We start from the raw sequence: 22434 nt of genomic DNA on the forward strand, positions 1-22434 counted from the left end.
TGATAAAAAATTAAAGTGTTTTGTTAAGGCAAGTATTCATTGTGAAAGATTTGGTAGAAGGCACAAAATGATAACAAAGATATGAACATTGTTTCTATAAATTCCTAGTGATTGCCAGAACAATTTAATAATGAAAACAATAACATCAAATCATTTAAAAATATCTTTTGTCTTGGAAATATTTACTGAAAAGAATTTATATAAAACAGGTATAATTTTAGCTGTTATTTTTATTTGCTATGACAAAATTGTGACATTATAATTTTCATAAACTGTTGAAGTTTTTCTGAACAACTTCAATACATCTGTCCAAAATGTTCACTTAGTTTTGACCAATATAACCATATAATCATGAAACCACTGAATATTTCCACCGCCCCGAAGTTTCTTTCTACATTTAAGGAGCCATTCTCCCTATCCTGGCACCAGAAGACCACAGATCTTATTTCTGTCACTAGATGGCTTTTGTCTGTTTAAGTTTTAACATGAATAGGGTCATTAGTATGCATTCTGTTGTATCTGACTTATTTTTGCTTGAAGTAATGGTTTTGAATTTCCTACCTCTTGCTTCTTTATACTGTTAAGTAGGATTCTGTTGTATGGAAACACTAAAATTTGCTTTTCTTTTTATTTATTTTTTTAAATACATTTTTGTTTTTGTTGTAGATGGACATAATGTCTTTATTTTTTATTTGTTTATTTTTATGTGGTGCCAGGGATCAAACCCAGTGCCTCACACATGCTAGGCAAGCACTCTACCACAACCTATGCTTTTAACTAACTAATGGACACTTGAGTTGTTTTCAGTTTGGGGCTGTTATGAATAAATATGATATGAACATTTTTGTTACAAGTATTTATGTAGATATATATTTTCATTTCTCTTGAGTAATTACTTTTTGTAGGGCATGACTTGCTGCCTGCTTTGTGGTCTTGGGGCCGAACATATGGCTGTGATAGTGCCTGGCGATCAGCCAGGAGGCGATGCTGTGGGTGGTGATGGAAAACACAGACCACCTCCAGAATAGGTCCAGGACTCTTCTGCCTTCATGGACAGTTTCTGCCTTCCCTTACAGACTATGGGAGGGGTGTACATGTGAACTCGCTCCACCCCCTGACCTTTATCCTGATTGGCTCCTGTGCAGTATATAAGCTATGTGTACTTCCTCAATAAATGAGATCCTGCTTCAACTCTTCTCCCTGGCACATCTGATTGTCCTCCAGCGAGGGAGGGCTGGGTGCAGGCCACCAGTTGACCTTTACATTTCTTGGCTCATCCTGGTCAAGGCGTGCTTTCGCCACTTCTTCCGTTGGTCAGGAGGAGATGGGGGGTGGGGCACTAAAAACCCCCGACATCTGGTGCCCAAATAGTAACACGGTATGGGGCACGAAGAAGTTGGTTCACCAAGAGTGAAAGTATTGGCAAGTCAAGCCAAGCGAGTTCGAAGTTAAGGGTATCCTTGGAAATATAGGGCAATCTCACACTCCCTGGTTGATGCTTCTCCTGCTTCCCTGTATGGCTGATGGGGAGGAGGAGGGAGAAGTTTGCTAGAGGAGCCTAGCTGGGAGTCAAGCCAGCCGTCTTGAGCCCCCTTCCACCCCATTGGTGCCGGGATGTCTTCATCTGCTGCCCTGTCCCACACTGCCCTCAGGCATTGGGCCACCTGGGACTGCACAGAACAATTGGTGAGGAAGAGGGAGATTCCCCTGGCCTCTCACCTCCTGGAACACCTGGTAGACAGCCAGGATGATGAATGGCCTGCGTCATATTGTCACCCCTCCCTTCACGAAAATTCTCCACCATCTTGTGAGTACTGAAAAGTTAGGAGATAAGGAGCATGCCTCGTGCCTGGGGTGGGAAACAAAAAACAGAGAACTGATTCTTTAAGTAAAAGGAGGGACTGAGGGACTCCCAGCAGCTGCTGAAGCTCTTTTGCTTTGGGGAACTCCCTTTTTCCTTCTCTGCACTGTAAGGATTTCTCCACCTTTGTCTACTAAAAAAAAGGAACATTGAACACAGTAATGTGTTGATATTATAGATTATTTTTTGGGAATGACCTTGGCTGAATGTGTGTCTACAAGATGATGTTTTATTGTAACAATCTGGAATCAGAATGTGTTTTTGAAACTTTGCACAATCTTGCAGTTAAATGTTGGGTTTAGGTAATTGTTTAGCTTATGATTTCAGATAATTCATGCCAGAGAACTTAAATACTTAGGATGGAAACACTAAAAAAACTGTACTTCCAAGTTGGCAAGTAATTCCCAATCATTCAGTTTTTTCATCAATTTTTGAATTATGTAGCCTGGAAAGATTTCACTAGGGGTACCAATGTGTTATTAATTTTCAGTTTTGTGTGAGCAAGTTTTTCTAGTGTAGGAAAATTTTTATTTTTGCAAAACATGATGTAAACATATGATTTTTTGTGAATTATATCTTAAACTTGTATCATAATTTTCAACACCCAAACCTTAAAATTATGACTTATGGTTAAAATGCCTTAGGCATGAGGCTTCTGCTCAGAATAGCAGTTTTCTCTGCTCCTTCCTTAAGACCTCAGCCAGGACTTAAGTTGAAATGCAAATGGAAGAAGCCTGCAAGCTCAATAGGAGCCTGATCTGAGGCTCAAGAAAAAAAAAGAGAGGGGGAGTAAAGGTATCTTTTTACCTGAACTCAAACAAGACTAAACAAAAAAAAAAGTAAATTGTATTGTACTTTCTAATTACTGAGGGCTCTTGCTTTTGCTTAGATGGGCATTTTTTGTTCTTACAGACCCAGGTTAATGTTTTTCTGATCAGTTCTATTTTTGATCAACTGTCGGGTTTTTTAACATTGCAATGGAGATTTCAGCTGTGAAAAGTTACAACTTTACTATTGTGTTATGTGTGCACACTTGTCATATGTTCATATATTATACTCATGATATGAACATTGGCAGATATATGAGAAGCGCTCATGAAAAATTTTTAAAAATGGAACCACATATCTTTTATCTTTTATTCACATGATTTAAATGGTTCAATTTAAATTGGGTAAACAGATGAAAGTAAAGATGTCTTTAAAATTAAGCTGATCAGTCGTATGTTAAAAAGACAAAGATTCCTTAAAACATTAATTTACCCATAACAGTCTTGTTTCTAGAGCAAGTAATATTAAAGAAATTAAACTACTGGTTAAACAAGAACTGTTATTTTTGAGAATTGTGCTATGTTATTTCTTTAAAAGCTAAATTTGGTTAATATAAAACATCATTGTAATTATGGTGCTATTAATGTGTTCATATCTTCCAGGTATACAAGTGTGTAAGGTAGAAGCTTTAAAATAACATTATATCCATCTGGTGTTATAAAGTTTTATGGTAATTTTAGGCTTAGAAGAAAAACATATTGGAGATTTATTTATATCATTTAATGTTCTATAACTGTACCTGTTATCAATAGGATGTGTAAAGTTTTATGTTACTTTTTACACCCAGGTATGATTCTTTAATTGTAAAAATGAAAGGACCATTCTGGATGCTTTGCCTGGTTATGACCGGACTCCTAATTGTCTCCCTCATGGCATTCATCCTGGCATTGGGATGGGAACTGGACTTGCTGGCCTTGGTAGATGTGCAGTTGTAAGCCAGGAGAAGAAAGGTTTCCTTTCTAGGCGATAGCTATCTCTCTTCCTTGAGGCTTCCCATTGGGACTGCAGGCCCTGCAGGTAGGATTGCCCAAAGAGCTAGAGTGGTAGTCAATGACGGATAAGATCCCCAGAGGGGGACAACCTAAGACACGCACAGTCTCGAATAAGGCAAACACCTACTAATAAATTAAAAAGAGAGAGATATAGGGCTTGACTTGCTGCCTGCTTCCCGATCTTGGGGCCCAGTATGTGGCTGGGATAGCGCCTGGTGATCAGCCAGGAAGTGGTGCTGTGGGTGGTGATGGAAAACACAGACCACCTCCAGGATAGGTCCAGGACTCTTTTGCCTTGTGGACAGCTCGTGCCTTCTCTTTCAGACTATAGGATGGGTGTACACATGAACTCGCTCCACCCCTCTGACCTTTATCCTGATTGGCTCCTGTGCAGTATATAAGCTATGTGTACTTCTTCAATAAACAAGATCCTGCTTTGACTCTTCTTCCTGGCACATCTGATTGTCCTCCAATGAGGGAGGGCTGGGTGCAGGCCACCAGTTGACCTTTACCTTTCTTGGCTCGTCCTGGTCAGGGCATGTTTCCTCGCTTCTCCAGCTGGTCAGGAGGAGACAGGGGGCTAAAAACCCTTACAACTTATAAATACAATTTCAGGTCACGTGTTAAGTACATGTTTGTTTAATTACATGGGAAACTTCCAAATGAATACTAATTTACAGTCCCACCAGAAATGTGTGACAGTTCCAAATAAATACACATGCTTGCCAATATTTTTCATTTGCTGAGAATTTTCTCATGTGTAAATAAATACAGGTGTTTTAATGGGTATGTAGTGATATATCAGCAAAGCTTTAATTCACATTTCCAGGGAACTATGTAATGATGTTGAAATCTTTTCAGGTGCTTTTTGGCCTTCTTTATTTTCTTTTGTGAAAAATTTCTTCCAATCTACTGCCCACTTTGCTAAAATTGAAATTGTATTGATAACTATAGATTGTCATTATAGTTTGTATAGAGGAAAGTGATTGTAACTGTTGTTTGATTGATTTATATTTTCATTTATCTTCAAGAACAAAATATAACTTCATATCTAACATATCAGATACAAGTTATTAGACCTTGTCATATACATATGGAGACTAAAACTGGGGCCTTTTATATGCTAGACAATTGCTCTAATTACACTTTAGTTATATTCTAAACATTCTGAAATTTATTTATTTTTAAAAATATTTTAAAGTTATAATTAGTTATATATGACACTACAATGGCTTTGATATATCATACATTGAATCAGATGGCATATAATTTCTCATTTTTCTTAGTTCACAGGTTGCACAATCATATTGGTCATGCAGTTACATATATTGAGACAGGGGCTCACCAAGTTGGCCAGGCTGGCTTTCAACTTGTGATTCTCCTGCCTAATGCTTTCTAGCAAAACAACAACAAAACAAAACAAAACAAAACAAAACCCTTTGAAAAAAAGAAAACAAAATTTATGCTATCAGTTGTTTATAAGTACACATTTCAGTAGTGTTAAATATATTAATCTTGCTATGCAGCAATTGATATTTATTTGTTGGGCTTGTATTCTGCAACCATGTTAAATTACTTATGTTTTAGGAAGATTTTTTGTAGATTCTCTGGGATTAACTAAGTAAACAATTATGTGATGTGCAAATGTTTTCATTTTCAGTTCTTATGACTTTATTTATTTTGTATTGACTTTCTGTAGTGGGTAGTCCTCCCAGCACTATGTTGAATGAAAGTGGGGAGAGTGGGCTGCTAGTTCTGTTTTTGTAGGGGAGGAGTAAGCCTGATTGAGCTACTTTTTGTGTCAAGGTCTGGGGTCAGGAAACACAGGGTTTGGGTGATCTTTCTCTGCTGCGTTGGGAATGCAGAACACTCTGTCTCTCTCTCTCTCTCTCTCTTTTTTTTGTAAGCTGTTCTTTTATACCTATCTTAAACTCGTCTTTCTTCCTTTTCTTTTATTTTCTCTTTTTCTTCCATTTATGCCATGTAGAGATTTTATAGTGCAGCTTAGTGGAATGGACCAGGGAAAACTGCATCTATGATACATTGTTCAGACCAGAGATCTTTTAACCCAGGTTTAGATTGGAGTGCCTGTGGAGTATAATTTCTTTGGGGTTTTAATTTGTCCTTTTACATACTAAATGGCAACTTTTGGAGAGAAGTTTTAAATTTTGATGAAGTTCAGTTTATTATTTTTTAAAAAATGGTTCTTACTTTAGGTGGTTTATCTAAGAAATCATTACCTACCATAAAGGATTGATTCTAGATATTTTACAATTTTGTCATTTACATTTAGGTCTGTGCTAAATTTTGAGTTAAATTTTCTGTAAGATGAGAGGTGAAAGATGATACTCATTTATTCTCAAAGATCTAGTGGTTGGATTGTTTCCCTTCTGAATTATTTGAATCTACTACTTGATTTATTTTTCTGTTCCACTTATTAGTGCCTTTCCTCTAGATTAAATCTTTACATAGCCTGTGTAACTCATCCTGTTTTACAAATGTTTTTACTTCTCTGGTCCTTTACATTTCACTATAAACTTTAGTATTCTTTATCCAATGTTTCCAAATAATTTAAAAACCCTTGACTGGTATTACCTTTAAATTATGTATAGTAATCTGTAGATTTCTTTTTATAGAATTGTAACCATATTAAATTTTATAATTCTTGAATATGAAGTATCCTGAAATGTATTTAGATCCTTAATTACTTTTATTAATATTTTGTTTTTCTGTAGATATATTGCATATATTTGGTTATTCCTAAATATTTCATATTTTTCATGCTATTGTCAGTGGTATTGTGGCTTTTACATTTTTATTCTTATATTGTACGTTGTCAATGAATAGAAATAAAAATTTATTTTTTGTATAAATGATCTCTTATCTTGGTCTTTGTCAACTTTAACTTACTTGGTATAGTACTTTTTTTCTAGAAACCTTATACTTTTTAATTTCCATAAGAGCATTGTTTCAAATAAACACATATTTATTTATTTTTCCTTTAAAATATGTAGATTATTCTTTTTTGGTCTTAATTTACTGGACTGGCTTGAATATCCAATGAAATCTTGAATGTGAAAAGTGAAAACTTTGTCCTAGATTATAAAAGAAGGAATTAAGGTACAAAATTTAGTAATATATTTGCAATGGATTTTCCTTGCCACCCATTGTCACATTCGGGAAATTTCTTTCTACTTAAATATACTATGTGGTTGCATTACATATGGTTATTGGAGTTTTAAAATATTTAGTCAACATCTCCTGTGGTTTGCATAAGTGACCTCTAAAGGTTCATGAATTATTAAAGTTTTGGTCTCCAGTGTGACACTATTGAGAGATAGTGAAACCCTCAAGAGTTGGGAACTAGTAGAATGTCTTTAGGTCAGTGGAGATGTGCCTTTAAAGGTGATATTGGGACTAGACCCGCATCTTTCTTTTTTTTGCTCCCTGGCCTTGAGGGGAGTGGTTTTACTTTACCATGTATCTCCATCATGATATGCTACCTCACACTAGGCAGGCCCAAATCAATTAGGCCAACATAACATGGACTGAAATTTTGAAGACTGTGATCCAGAAACAAACTTTTTTAATGTATGAATTTATAGTGATGAAAAGTTACCACAGCATCTTTTGAGATGATCATATTTTTTGTCCTTTATTCTAAAATGGTGAATTACAATACTTAGTTTTTCAATTTAGCATTTCTGGGGCAAGTGTTCTGTATCCTGATGCATTATCAATTTTCTATATTCCTTGTTTTGAATTGCTACTATTGTTCATAGACCTTGTTTATATTTTCATAAAATTTTAGTCATACTTTTTCTTGTTCATAATCTTTGTGGGCTCATGACACATCTGGTCTCATAAAATAATTTGCAAAATGTTCCCTCCTCTTTAATTTTTTGAAAGCATTTATAAAAGATGTGTGTGTGTGTGTGTGTGTGTGTGTGTGTGTGTGTGTGTGTACCTTTTTTAATATTTGACAGTATTCAACAGTGAAGTCTTCTGGGTCTGGAGTTTTGTTAATGGGATTTTTTTTTATTACAAAGTCAACTTTTAAAGTACATATGGGATGGCCATGTAATTTTTTTTTCTTATGTTATTTATGTATTATGTCTTCAAGGACTTTTTTCATTTAATCTATGTTATTTAATTTTTTAGCAAAGTGTTTTATAATATTTAATTATTACCTTTTCAATATATATTCAATTACACTCAGTATTTTTAGGATATATAGTGATGTATTTTATTTCATTTTTGATATTCTCTTTTTTCCCTTAGTGAGTATAGATAAAGGTTTGTAAGTTTCATTGATATTTTTGAAGATTTAGACTTTTATTTCATTGATATTCCATAGTTTTCCTTTTTATCTATCACGCTACTTTAGCTCTTATAAAAATCTTCTATTTACTTTGAATATATTTGCTTTTGTTTTATAATTATTTTTTTTAATACATGTAAAACTGTAAATAACTTTTTTGGTTTCTTTAGCTACACCTCACAAATTTGGTATGCTATGTTTTTCTAATCATTCAATTTCAAAAAAGCTTAAAATTTACCTTTTTATTTTTCTTTGGTCAGTGACAATTTTAGAGTAGAATTGTTTACTTCCCAATATTCTAGGATTTCCATAATAACTTTCTGTTATAAACATTTTTCTCTGTATAATCGCATTATGTTCAAACAACATATTCTCCATAATTTCAGTCCTTTAAATTTTGTTGAGACTAAATGTATGACTGAGACATCATTTGTCTTGGCTTTTGAAAAGAATGTGTATTGTGATGTCATTGGTTGGAGTATTTTTTGTCAGATAATTTAACTAAGACAAGTTGGTTTTCAAGATTTTCAAATTCTCTTGAGAAACAAAGGATAAAATTTTTCAGTATGATTGAAGATTCTCCTATTTTTCTTTTTATAACAAGCAATCTTGGATTCATGTTTTTGGAAGCTTTCTTATTGAATTCACAGAGATTTAGTATAGCTTTTTTTAGTATAGCTTTTTTTAGTATAGCTTTTTTTTTTTGGTTAATTGATATTGCTGTCATTATGAAAATTTTCTCTTTCTCCCAGCAATACTTGGGTGTAGGAATCTCTTTGTTCTACTATTGCTATAGTCTTCCCTGATTTCCTTCCTTAACTTTTGCATCACATACCATTTTTATCCTTTTTTGTCTATATGTTTAATTAGATTTGAAGTGCATTTTTTATATGTATGCTTTAGAGTTGAGTCTTGCTGTTCATTAGGTCTTAAAATATCTTCCTTCTCATTGAAATATTTTTGAGCATTTACATTTGATGTAAATATTGACATGCCTAAGTTCAAAGAAACCATACATTTTTTGTTTGTCAAACCCTTTTTTCTTTTTATTAGTCCATTTAAAAATTATTTGTGCAAATCACTTGCATTTTTCTCATTATTAGATTTTACTCAGTATCTCTTTGCAAAGATTTGTGTGTATTTACTTTCTGATTTATATTATTCACCTTCAAATTATCACCTTTTATCTTCAAATGTGATATCAATTAATGTAAAGATCACATAATAGGGGCTGGGGTTATAGCTCAGTGATACAGCACTTGCCAAGAATGTGTGAGGCACTGAGTTCAATTTTCAGCACCACATATAAATAAATTAAATAAAGGTCCCTCAGCAACCAATTTTTAAATTACATATCAATATATTAATTTCCTCCTCCCATTGTTTGTGTATTTCCATGTATTCACACATTATTTCTGCCTATGTTAGAAAGCCCATGGCACTCTTGTTATTGGTTTTAATTAAATAGTAAATCATTTTGTTAAGAATTTGTAAAACATGGGCTGAGGATGTGGCTCAAGTGGTAGTGCGCTCGCCTGGCATGCGTGTGGCCCGGGTTCAATCCTCAGCACCACATACAAAAAAATATGTTGTGTCTCCTGAAAATTAAAAAAAAAAAATACATATTAAAAATTCTCTCTCTGTCTCTCTCTCTCTCTTTAAAAAAGAATTTGTAAAACATAAGAAAAGAGTATTTATATTTATGTACATTTTACCATTTTTTGGAGGTCTTTTCTGTTTGTGGCTTTTTTGTATTTGGTAATGTGTTTTTATACCATTGTTGTGGAATTTACATTGATTTTTGAAGGATGAGATTATTGGTGTTGTAAATATACCATTTCTGAATCTGTTTAAAAGTTTTTATTTATAACACTCCTCCACTGAATATTTTAGAACTGGGATGATCTAGTGAACATTTACTTTACATGGGGCCATAACCAAGTAGTGAATCATGTAAAAATGCCAATGTTGCCAAAGTTATTACTAATCTGTATAACTTGATTATAGGTCTATTTTTATTTATTTTAATTTTTAAATTTTAATTTAATTTATGTCATCATTAGTGCATTATAGCTATACATAATAGTTATGTTCATTTTTAAGGGGGATACTGGAAATTGAACTCACGGGCACTTGACCACTGAGCCACATCCTGAGCCCTATTTTGTATTTTATTTAGAAACACGGTTTCACTTAGTTATTTAGTACTTTGCTTTTGCTGAGGCTGACTTTCAACTCAGGATCCTCCTGCCTCAGCCTCCCAAGCCACTAAGATTACAGCTGTGTTCCACGGCACCAAGCAGTTAAGTTCATTTTGACATAATCACATTTGCATGGATAAAGCTTGTACCATTTCAGTCTTATTATCTCCTCTCCTATTTCTCTTTATCCTCTTCCCCCTTTTGCCTTCTCTATTCCAGTTGGCCTTTCCCCCATCTATTTTTTTTAATAATTTGGTGCTTTATAGGTGTACATAAAGGTGGAATTCACTGTAATAGACTTACTACACATGCACAGAACATAATTTGGTCAACCCCATTCCTTATTTCCTCCCCTTTCCCATCCCTCCCTCCTTCCCCTAAAACTTTCTCTTACACTGTACTGATCTTTCTTCCATTTTCATGGTTTACCCTTTCCTCTTTATTTTTCTCTGGCTTCTGCATATGAGAGAAAGAATTTGGCCCTGGACTTTCTGAGTCTGGATTATTTCACATAGCGTGATGTTCTTCATTTTCATGAATTTACCAGTAAATGTCATAATTTCATTCTTCTTTATGGCTAAGTATGTATAACAAATCTTTAATCATTCTTCTGTTCATGAGCACCTAGGCTGGTTTCATAACTTGACCATTGTGAATTGTGCTGCTATAAACTTTGATGTACCTATATCAATATAGTATGCTGACTGTAGTTCTTTTGGATAAGCTCCAAGGATTGGAGAGCTGAGTCCGGTTCTTTTTCTTAGTCATTTGAGGGATCTCCATATGGCTTTCCAAAGTAGTTGTATTAATTTACAGTCCCACTAAAATGTACAACTGTACTTCTTTCCCCACATCCTCACCAGCATTTATTATTATTTATAATTTTGATAATTGAATTCTAACTGAAGTAAAATGAAATCTCAATGTAGTTTAAATTTGCATTTCCCTGATTTTCAGGGATGTTGAACTTTTTTTCAAATTTATTTTGCCATTTGTATTTCTTCTTTGAAAAGAAAAATGCCTGTTTAGTGCTTTTTTCCATTTATTAACTGGGTAATATTTTGTTAAGTTTTTTGAGCTCTTTATATATTCTGGATATTAATTATCTGTTAGAGGAATAACCAGAAAAGATTTACTCGCATTCAGTAGACTTTCTCTTGACACTCTTAATTGTTTTGTTTACTTTGTAGAAACTTAAATTTAATGCCAGTGCATTAATTTTAATTTTAAGTGCCAATGCACTTATTGATTTTGTATTTTCTTCCTTTAGCTTTGGGGAAACTTGTTAAGGAACTTGTTAATTAACTGCATGCCTGCACCAATATGTTGGAGTGTCAAAACTTTGTTTTTTTCTAGCAGTTGAAAAATTTCTGTTTTAACTTTATTATGGTTTAAATATAAGGTGTCTCCTAAAAGTTCATGTTTGAGATGATGTAAAAATTTTCAGAGGTGAAATGATTATATTATGAGAAATGCAACCTAATCAGAGGATTATCCTGCTGATGGATTAACTGGGCAGTAACTGTAGGCAGGTAGGGTACAGCTGGGGAAAGTATTTCACTGGGGGTATGTATGTCTTTGGGGCTTATATTATGTCATTAGGAGCAGAGCTCTTTCTCTGCTTCCTTTTTGTCATGTCTTGAGCTGTATTCTTCTGCCACATACTTCTGACATAATGTTCTGCTTCAAATAAGGCTCAGAGCTATAGAGATGGCAAACCATGGATTACATTTCTAAAACCAGGAGCTAAAATAAACTTTACCTTCTCTAAGTTGTTCTTGTCAGATTTTTTTTTTCATAGCAGTGGAAAAACTGAAACAAATAAATCTCCAGTTTTTTGACCCACTTTGAGTTGAATTTTGTGCAGGGTTACAGATAGGAGTTGTTTCATTCTGCAAATAGATTTCCAGTTTTGCTGGCATCATTTGTTTAAAAGTCTACTTTTTATCCCACATGTTTTTGGCCCTTTCTGAAGTAACAGTTGACTGTACCTTTGTGGGTTTTTCTCTGAGTCTTCTATTTTGTTCTGCTGGTCTGTGCATATCTGTTTTGGTGCCAATCAGGAAGTACAAACTATTGAGTTGTAAATATATTGGATTAAAAACAACAAACACCATTATTTCTATACATATTATGCCAAGTACACCAAATAACAGAATGTTGAATTATCACAAAAAATGATGGTGAGGTCAACAAAAACAATCTCAATATCAGTCAGAGTTGAGTTTAAGGAATACAACAAGTGGGTGAAAAAAATCAGTTTAATAAACTGAAGAGAAATGTTTAAAATGAAAGTGTGATCATTTAAAAATCTATATGTCTAATAATGTATCAGGAACCAAAAAACAAAATACAGGGACAGAAGAAGTGATTGCACATCAGAAGGGGAAGACAGCAATGCTCTTTGATGATTTAATAATTAATCTAATGGCCAGAAAAAGAAATTGAGACTAAAGAAGAAATAAATGCAAACTAGTAAAAACAAAAGAAAAAAACCTCCTTTCATGTTCCATGATATATTCATTGAAAAAGTGAAAGAATATTACATCAGCAGAGAACGTCAATGAATTTTACAAGTCAGTATTATTGCCTATAATATACTGTAACCAAAGTTTGATAAAACTAGTAATTAGTGGAAAAATGAGAAGCATAAAAGTTGTATTCATTAAGATATTGAAAAAATAATATCTCTTGAGCAAATCATATTAAAAAGAAAATAAAATTAAAAATGCAGAAATTCAGGACCGGGGTTGTGGCCTAGCTGAAAGTGCTCAGGTAGCACGTGCAAGGCCCTAGGTTCAATCCTCAGCACCACATATAAAATAAATAAAATAAAGGTATTGTGTCTAACTACAACTAAAATATAAATAGATATATTTTTTTAAAAAATGCAGAAATTCTAATAAATACAAAATTCGTATTGTATTAATGTTAGAACTTTAGGCTATATATAAAATAATGAGAGGAAATTACAGATTATCCTCATAAAATGATAAAAGAACAATGACAAAAATAGGTCCTTAAGAGTAGAGAAAATAATTTAATAAAGAAAAAAGTAGAAATTAATTAACTATATTATTGAGAAATGAGATAACCCCAATGAACAAACATATAAAACAAAACAAAAAATCATCTAAAACATTTCTTAAAATAGGAAAAATATTAAATAGTCACATTTTAGCTGATCTAACCAAGCAAAATAAAGATGATATCCAAGTAAGAACTTACATTGGGTGCACTTCTCCCCACCAATGCACTAGAACTCACATTTACTCATAAATACAAGAAAACTGGTTAAGAAATGATCATAAAAATATAAATACATGCGGAAACTTATAAAAACTTAATTAAGAGAGCTTAACTACAACAAAAAAATTAAAAACTAAAAAATGGAGTAAAATACCATGCATACATAGGAATCAGAAGTCTCATGATTTTAAAAAAGTCATTCTTTTCCAAGTATAGACTCAATTTTAAAAAAATATTTTTTAGTCGATGATAATTATTTATTTATTTATAATAATAAGATTCAAACCCAGTGCCTCACACATACCAGGCAAGTGTGATACCACTGAGCCTCAGCCCCGATCAATGTTTTTTCCAACACAATATCACTCTTGGAGACCAAAAAGTTAAGAGGACTTGCTCTACCACAGAGCTTTTCCTATCTGGAGAAAGTTTTGGTTGACATACCTTGCAGTGACCTGAGGACTGCTAGCTTTATCTAGTAAAGAGAGGTCAGGTTACTTCTCAACAGCCTACTTTACACAGGACAACTAGAAACAAGAAAATACCCATTCAAAATGTCAGTGTTTCCAATGCTGAGAAATGCTGTGCTAGCAGCTATCAAGATATTTTATAGCTATTGTGAATTGTGCTTCTATAAACATTGATGTGGCTGTGTCCCTGTAGTATGATCTCTTTTTAGGTCTTTTGGGTATAGTCTGAGAGAGGGAATAGCTGGTTCAAATGGTGGTTCCATTCCCAGCTTTCCAAGAAATCTCCATACCGTTTTCAAAATTGGCTGAACCAATTTGCAGTCTAGATGCCCTTCAATAGATGAATGTATTAAAAAAAGTGGCATTATACATAATATATTATTACATAGCATTAAAAAATAACAAGATCATGGCATTTGCAGGGAAATGGATGGCATTAGAGCAGATTATGCTAAGTGAAGTTAGCCAATCCCTAAAAAACAAATGCCAAATATCTTCTCTGATGTAAGGGAGGTGACTCAAAATGGGGTAGAGATGAAGAGCATGAGAAGAAAATTACCTATAGATAAGGAAGAGAGGTAGGAGGGAAAGGGAAGGAGAAGGGGAAATGCACGGAAGATGGAAGGAGACCCTCATCGTTATACAAAATACATGTATGATGATGTGAGGGGAAAAAAAAGAATTTATGTCACATTAGATTGGGTAGAGAGAAGTGATAGGTGGGGAGAAGAGGGAAAGGGGGAATAGGAAAGGCAGCAGAATAAAACAGACACTTGTATTGAAAGGTTAATAAAATAGGTACTTGTCACTCCGTTTTTCTATATGCTTAACAAAACACTGTTGAAATCTTAATAACTGTTTGCTAATCTTGTTCCCAGAATGTGCTGTCCTCAACTGTGAACTGTTTGCTAATCTTGTTCCCAGAATGAGCTGTCCCCAACTGCCAAGCTACAAAATGTAACTTCTCTCCCCTGCCCTCTCCAAGGAAAGTATATAAGCTCTGCTTAAGCTGTTCTCAGGGCTCTATCTCTCTTTGCTATAGTGAGCTCTGAGCCCCAGCATGCTGGTCTCCAAATAAACCCTCCCTTCTGCTGTTGCATAAGACAGTTTCTTGTGGTCTCTTCCTCTGACATTTCGCCAGATCCTTACATTTGGTGCGTTGGCTGGGAACTGCACATCGCTGGACAGGGAGACCTCAACAGACTCCTTTAGGGGTTAAGTAAGGCGCCTTTTCTTCTTCTTCTTCTCCTTCTCCTTCTTCTCCTTCTTGCTTTTCCTTTGCGATCACTCAGAGTCTGGTTTTTGGCTCAGCAGAGAACGTGAGCTCTCAGAGCCTTCTGGTTTTTCAGTTTGGGTTGGCAGAGTGTGGTTGCCAGTGGAGAGCGTGAGCTCCCCCTGGTGGTGGTGGACAGACGTGTCCTGAAGCCACAGACCACGTCTTTCAAGGGACGCCTAGAAAGACTCTGGGAGGGACTGAGGTGCCCTCATGTGGGAGGGACAGAGGTGCCCTCATCTTGTATATTCTGCTGCCAACCCATCTGGTCTTGTCGGCAATTCTTTTTCTCAGGTTGAATTCACTGTCTGTTTTTAATCTCTGCCTCTGAACTTGTGTTACACGTTTACTGTGTGTGTCTGTGTTTGTGTCACGTTTGTATTATCCCTGTCTTTGTTCAAGTAACTTTCATTATGGGACAGAGCCATTCCATGCCTCTGTCCCTGACCCTTGATCACTGGACTGAAGTCCACTTAATGGCTTAAAATCTTTCTTTTTCAGTAAAACACCGGACCTGGCAGACTCTCTGTGCCTCAGAATGGCCCACCTTTGGAGTCGGATGGCCCCCAGAAGGATCTTTCTATTTCCCACTAATTTGAAAAGTGAGAGATATTGTCTTTGTCTTTCAGCCGGGACCACATAGCCATCCGGATCAACAGCTGTATATCTTAACTTGGAAGGACCTCTGCAAATCTCCTCCTCCCTGGATGAAGGCTTTTCTTGTCCCTGCCCCCGCTCCTACTCCTTCCCTTACGATTCTGTCTCTCAAACCCTTTGCTCCTCCTCCTCCTTCACCCTCTCTTCTCCCTAAATCTCAAAACTCTGCTCCCCCCCTTATCCCCTGCCTTCGTCCCCCAACCCCCAACACCCTCTAAGTGATTCCCCTGCTGCTGACTCAGCCTCTCCACCATTGGAGGAAGCTGAGCCAGCCCAGTACCCTCCAGATGACTCCCCCATGGCACACACAGCCCCTCCTCCCCTGGAAAAAACTGGTCCAACTAAAAGAACTCAAAGAACCCACCAATGTTTTTACACCAGCCTACTTGGGATGACTACCAACAACTCCTAGGGACTCTCTTCATGACAGAGGAACAAAAGAGAATCTTCCTGGAAGCTAGAAAAAATATCCTCAGACCAGATGGGCAGCCGACACAACTTCCCCTTGAACCGACCCAACTGGAACCCCAACACCTTTGAAGGTAGGGAGCATCTGTCCACTTATCGCCGGGCTCCAATAGCAGGTCTCTGAGCAGCTGCTAGATGGCCAACTAATTTGGCCAAGGTAAGAGAGATTGTTCAAGGGCCTGATAAATCTCCCTCTATGTTTCTGGAGAGAATTATGGAGACATATAGGAGATATACTCCTTTCAATCCTCAGGCAGAGAATCAAAAGACATCTGTCATGATGGCCTTTATTGGGCAAGCTGCCCTGGATATTAAAAGAAAATTACTATGCTTAGATGGATTACAAGATATGACTTTGAGAGATTTAGTCAGAGAAGCCGAGAAGGTATACTATAAGAGAGAAACTGAGGAAGAGAAAGAACAAAGGAGGGAGAAAGAAAGGGAGCAAAGGGAGAATGAAAGAAGCAAATGACAGACTGAGGCATTGATTAAGGTCCTGGTCACAACAACAAATAGGCCAGAGGTTAAGAGACAGGGAGGCAGAAAGGAATACCTGGGCTCATGCCAGAAGCCACCTCTGGCCTCAGATCAATGTGCCTACTGTAGAGAAAAAGGACACTGGGCCAAAGAGTGCCCTAGAAAGAAACAGCCATGCCAGCCAGCCATTCTAACTCTGGAGGATGACTAGGAAAGTCAGGGCTCAGATCCCCTTTCTGAGCTCAAGGTAACTTTTACAGTGAAGGGAATCCCAGTAAACTTTGAAGTGGATACAGGGGCAATATACTCAGCCCTTAAGGCCCCCTTGGGCCCTCTATCAACTAAAATGTCTCTAGTTCAAGGGGCTAATGGCAGGAAATATTGGGCTTGGACAACTAAGAGGACCATGGACCTGGGGAAAGGAAAAGTCCATCACTCCTTTCTAGTGATCCCTGAATGCCTAGCCCCATTGATGGGCAGAGGTCTGCTCACCAAACTCCAGGCCAAAATAACTTTTAACCCTGAAGGCCCCCAAATAAAATTTCTAAATCCTTCAGTAAAAACTCCTATAGTCATGGCTTTAACTATGTCAATAAAAGATGAACATCAACTCTTCACACCCCCCAAGACTGATCAAACAGGCAAGCTATCCCAGAAACAGATAACAGATTACCCAGATGCCTGGGCAGAAACTGCTGGGTTAGGCCTATCCGTAAAACAACCTCTAATAACAGTGGAGTTAAAAACCTCAGCCTCCCCAATCAATGTCAAACAATATTCTCTGAGCAAAGAAGCTAAAGATGGGATAAGGCCCCATATTCAGAAATATCTGGCCTAAGGTGTCCTAAGTCCCTGTCAATCAGCCTGGAACACTCCCCTACTACCAGTAAAAAAGCCAGGAACTGGGGACTATCACCCATTCAAAACCTAAGAGAGACCAACAACAGAGTGCAGGACATTCACCCCACAGTACCTAATCCGTACAATCTGCTTAGCACCCTGAACCCTGAGTGAAAATGATATACTGTTCTGGACTTAAAAGATGCTTTCTTTTGCTTGCCTCTGCATAAAGATAGTCAGTTGCTGTTTGCTTTCAAATGGGTAAACCCAGAAACCAGAACGACTGATCAACTAACTTGGACCAGACTCCCACAGGGGTTCAAAAACTCTCCCACTCTCTTTGATGAATCCCTCCACAGAGATCTCAACAACTTCAGAACTATGCACCCCGAAGTCACCCTGCTTCAATATGTGGATGACCTGCTACTGGCAGCCGATATCAAGGAAAACTGTGAGTCTGGGACCCAAGCACTATTATCCGAGCTTGCTCAACTCGGGTATAGAGCTTCTGCTACAAAGACCCAAATTTGCCAGCAAGAAGTAATCTTCCTGGACTATTCCCTTAGGGGAGGTAAACAATGGCTCACTGAGCCCAGAAAACAAACCGTTGTGCAGATACCACCCCCATCTAACAAGAGGGCAAATGAAGAAGCTAAATTGACAGCCATAAATGGAGTAACCATGTTAACACTTTCCACACCAGGGGAACATAAGGACACAGACACTAAACTTCTCGACTTTACTGAGCCCAGCCTGCAATTTCAGAAAGCCTTACACTACATTAAAAATGTACATCAACTCATTCACCTTGGTTCAAAGAAATTGCAGGCATTTTTGAAGAATCAAGAACAGAGTTTTCCACTAACTGGCTCACAGTGAAAGGAAATAGCTAAATGGGTAACAAAAGCCTGTCGGGTCTATTGATTGGTTAATGCTTACCCTTCCAAGCTTCCTGCAGGAAGGCGCCTTCAAGAAACCAGACCAGGACAATTCTGGGAAATGGACTTTACTGAAATTAAGCCAGCAAGGTATGGACTTAAATATCTCCTAATCTTTATAGATACATTTTCAGGATGGATTGAAGCCTTCTTCACAAACAACAACAACAACAACAACAACAACAATAACGGCGCAAATTGTGGTCAAGAAGATCCTGAAAGATATTTTTTCAAGATATGACCTGCCTAAGGTAATAGGGTCTGATAATGGACCGGCGTTCCTGGCCCAGGTAAGTCAGGGGTTAACCAGGACCCTGGGGATTAATTGGAAGTTACATTGTGCTTATAGACCCCAGAGCTCAGGACAGATAAAAAAAAATAGAACCATTAAAGAGACCTTAACGAAATTAAGCTTAGAGACCGGCATAAAAGATTGGACTATGCTCCTGCCTTATGCACTGTTTCATACAAGAAATACTCCCTCTGTTTCTTTGTGTAACCTCACCCCCTATAAAATTCTCTATGGTGCCCCTCCTCCAGTAAGGGACCTAACCCCAACTCTAAGACCTAACAATTTTTTTCACACCCCCTTGCTTGACAGACTTAAAGCTTTAAAAGAAAAACTCAGTGATACCTGTGGAAACAGCTGGCCACTGCCTACCAACCTGGGGACGAAGGAACTCCACACCGATATCAAGTGGGAAACTTTATCTATGTAAGATGACATCAGGTATCATCCCTAGAACCCCACTAGAAAGGACCATACCAGGTGCTACTTATAACACCTACAGCGGTAAAGGTAAATGGAATCACTTCCTGGATCCATGCCTCTCATCTCAAGCCTGCACCCTGTCCAGACTCTGGCTGGAAATTGGAAAACACTGATAACCCTCTCAAATTGCATATTTGCCATGTGGATAAGGCTATGGACTCTCCCCTTGACCACCAGTAGTCCTAACCCTCATCAGCCCGTACAGCGGCGATGGCTAATCACAAATTCTACTGGACAAAAAGTATGATCTATCTCACATACAGCCCCCTTAGGGACCTGGTGGTGGCCATCTCTCCACCCAGACATTTGTCAGCTGGCTATAGGTCTTTCCTATTGGGTATCCCTGATGAAGAGGATCCCACTAAAATTACATTAAATCCCTTCCGTACCATAGATAATAGAAACAAACATTATGGATGTAGGACACGAGAGCCAGATGTAGGTTGGATAACCTAGATTACTATGTTTGCCCGGCGGACTATCAAAGCCACAAACAGTCATGGCTGTGTGGGGAAAAAACCGACTTCTTTTGTAAGTCATAAGGATGTAAACATACAGGGGCTACCTGATGGAACCCAAACCTCTGCCGGTTCTCAGACCATTGCCCCCTTGCAGAAGTAATAGGTATTGAGGTATCTCTCCACCCATTCACTCCTCTCTTCTCCTGTCAGTGCCCACACCGGGTCCCATCAGGTCCTCTTACCAGCTAACCCAAAGCTCAAACCAGCTGAGGAGAGCCCTCAGACCCCTATCAAAGATGTAATGAAAATGGCCTTTAAAGTTGCTTTGTCATCACTGAAAACAGGTTACTAAAAATTTAAAGTCCCTCACAGGCTTTTTGGGATCCTCACTCCAGTCTTCCCCTCTGCTCTACCTGTTCTACTACTCAAGTTTTTGTTGCTAGGAAAATCCCAAACCCCTTTCCCATTATTCTTTTACATCTCTCCTTCCTCATTCTCAGATCCACAGAGCTGCTCTCAGCACTGCCTTCCCCGTCCTCCCCGTCTGTACCAGGCCCACAGAAAAGTCTTAACTGACCTTCTCCAGAAGTCTTCATTATGGCTGATTTTAGGACTTTCAGCAAAAGAGTCCCTATAAAAGAGTTCAGTATAGATAAACTTCCTCTTTTCATGTTGCCCTGTTCTACTTGGCCACTGGCTGGAAAAATCAGCACTCCTAAGCTAGACACCCCCTTACTAGTTTTTCACAAAATATGTGAACAGGGCCTCTGGCCTTGAGCTGGGGCTTCACAGAGATGGCTACATTTCTAAGATAAAAAAGTTATCAACTGGGCTTCATGGTAACAGCTGGCAAAAAAAAAAAAAAAAAAGAAAAAGTTCTCCCCCTCCCAGGTGTCCTTGAAAAGTTAACTTGCCCAGAACAGAGGAAAATTCAGAAACAAAATCTGCTTTTTGTGAACTTCTGCAGACTGTGAACTTCTGAGCCCCTTCCCTTACATGTTGAGTACAAAATTCTGAAATTACCTAAACTTGGGGTTCAGGGGATTAATTGATTACAACAGAAGCAATGCCCTCTGAATCCAGTTGCAACCAAATAGGACTGTTTCCCTGTCTTCAGTGCTATCTTAGGTGCCTTGCCTTGTCCATCCCTACAATAGTATAATTCTATATACTTAAACATTATTTATATTTTCATAAAATGGTTAAGAGATGTGATTAATTGTATAATAGTGCAGATGTTTCCCAGAGTGCTCTATCATGACGCAGGTTCATTTAAAGATCAAATAAGGGGACATACAACCTGGTTCCACCGGGAACCTGTATCCCTCACTTTATCCATATTATTAGGAATGGGAATTTCTGCAGGGGTGGGCACAAGGACCACTGCCCTGGTCCGTGGGACACAACAAATGACCCAATTAGAATCAGCAATGGGCCAAAACTTAAAGATATTAGAAACCTCTATCACAGCTTTGCAGGAATCTTTAACCTCTCTCTCTGAAGTCGTTTTACAGAACAGGAGAGGACCTCATCTTCATGAGAGAAGAGGGCCTTTATGCTGCATTGTGGGAAAAATGTTGTTTTTATGCCGACCATACTGAAGTTGTAGAAAAAATCTATGAGTAAATTAAAAAGATGCCTTAAAGAGCATCAGCGAGAGAGAGAGGCCCAAAAAGGGTGGTATGAGTCTTGGTTCACACAGTTCCCCTGGTTAACTATGCTTTTATCAGCCCTGGACGGTCCATTAATAATTCTTATATTGTTGCTAACTCTAGGACCCTGTTTGCTCAACAGTGTAGTTTCCTTTCTCCAAGCCCAAATTGGACAAATCAAACTTATGGTAATCAGACAACCCCCACTAACAGACATAAAATGTGACACCCCCCAATGATCATTTTTATGATTAAAAGTAGCCAGAAGAAGAAGTGGGGAATGAAAGGTTAATAAAATAGGTACTTGTCACTCCGTTTTTCTATATGCTTAACAAAACACTGTTGAAATCTTAATAACTGTTTGCTAATCTTGTTCCCAGAATGTGCTGTCCTCAACTGTGAACTGTTTGCTAATCTTGTTCCCAGAATGAGCTGTCCCCAACTGCCAAACTACAAAATGTAACTTCTCTCCCCTGCCCTCTCCAAAGAAAGTATATAAGCTCTACTTAAGCTGTTCTCAGGGCTCTATCTCTCTTTGCTATAGTGAGCTCTGAGCCCCAGCATGCTGATCTCCAAATAAACCCTCCCTTCTGCTGTTGCATAAGACAGTCTCTTGTGGTCTCTTCCTCCAACATTTTGCTGGGCCCTTACAGTATTGCTGTGTGTATATATGTGACTGCATGACCAATGTGATTCTGCAACCTGTACACTCAGAAAAATGAGAAATTATACTCCATTTGATTCAAATGTATGATATGTCAAGATCATTGTATTGTCATGTGCAACTAATTTAAAAAAAAGATATTTTATAAGGCTCTGGACATCCAACAAAGACATGCTTTGCAGGTGTTGAACTATAGGTGGTGCTACAAAGTAGAAAGGGTTCCCATTGTCAGCCACACCTCAAATCACTTTCTGTTGTGTTAAAGACCAGTTAGCCAAAGAGAAAATAAAAAGAAAGAAGAAAGAAACTC

The 22434-nt window shown here is 37.3% G+C and overlaps 2 long non-coding RNA genes across 2 annotated transcripts in view; one reads left to right on the plus strand and one right to left on the minus strand.

The window, feature by feature from the left end:
• LOC144367401 (uncharacterized) overlaps window positions 1–20667 on the minus strand; it is a 99181-nt gene extending 78514 nt beyond the window's left edge. The window contains exon 1 of the long non-coding RNA XR_013426755.1: window positions 20386–20667. This is a non-coding gene — a long non-coding RNA (uncharacterized LOC144367401). The remainder of the gene's footprint in view (window positions 1–20385) is intronic.
• On the plus strand, window positions 14904–22064 carry LOC144367402 (uncharacterized). Its single transcript, XR_013426756.1, has 2 exons — window positions 14904–18088; window positions 18698–22064. It is a non-coding gene; the product is annotated as an uncharacterized LOC144367402 (long non-coding RNA).
• The last annotated feature ends 370 nt before the right edge of the window (window positions 22065–22434 follow it).

The sequence above is a fragment of the Ictidomys tridecemlineatus genome, chromosome 10, assembly GCF_052094955.1.
Source record: "Ictidomys tridecemlineatus isolate mIctTri1 chromosome 10, mIctTri1.hap1, whole genome shotgun sequence".
NCBI lineage: Eukaryota > Metazoa > Chordata > Mammalia > Rodentia > Sciuridae > Ictidomys > Ictidomys tridecemlineatus.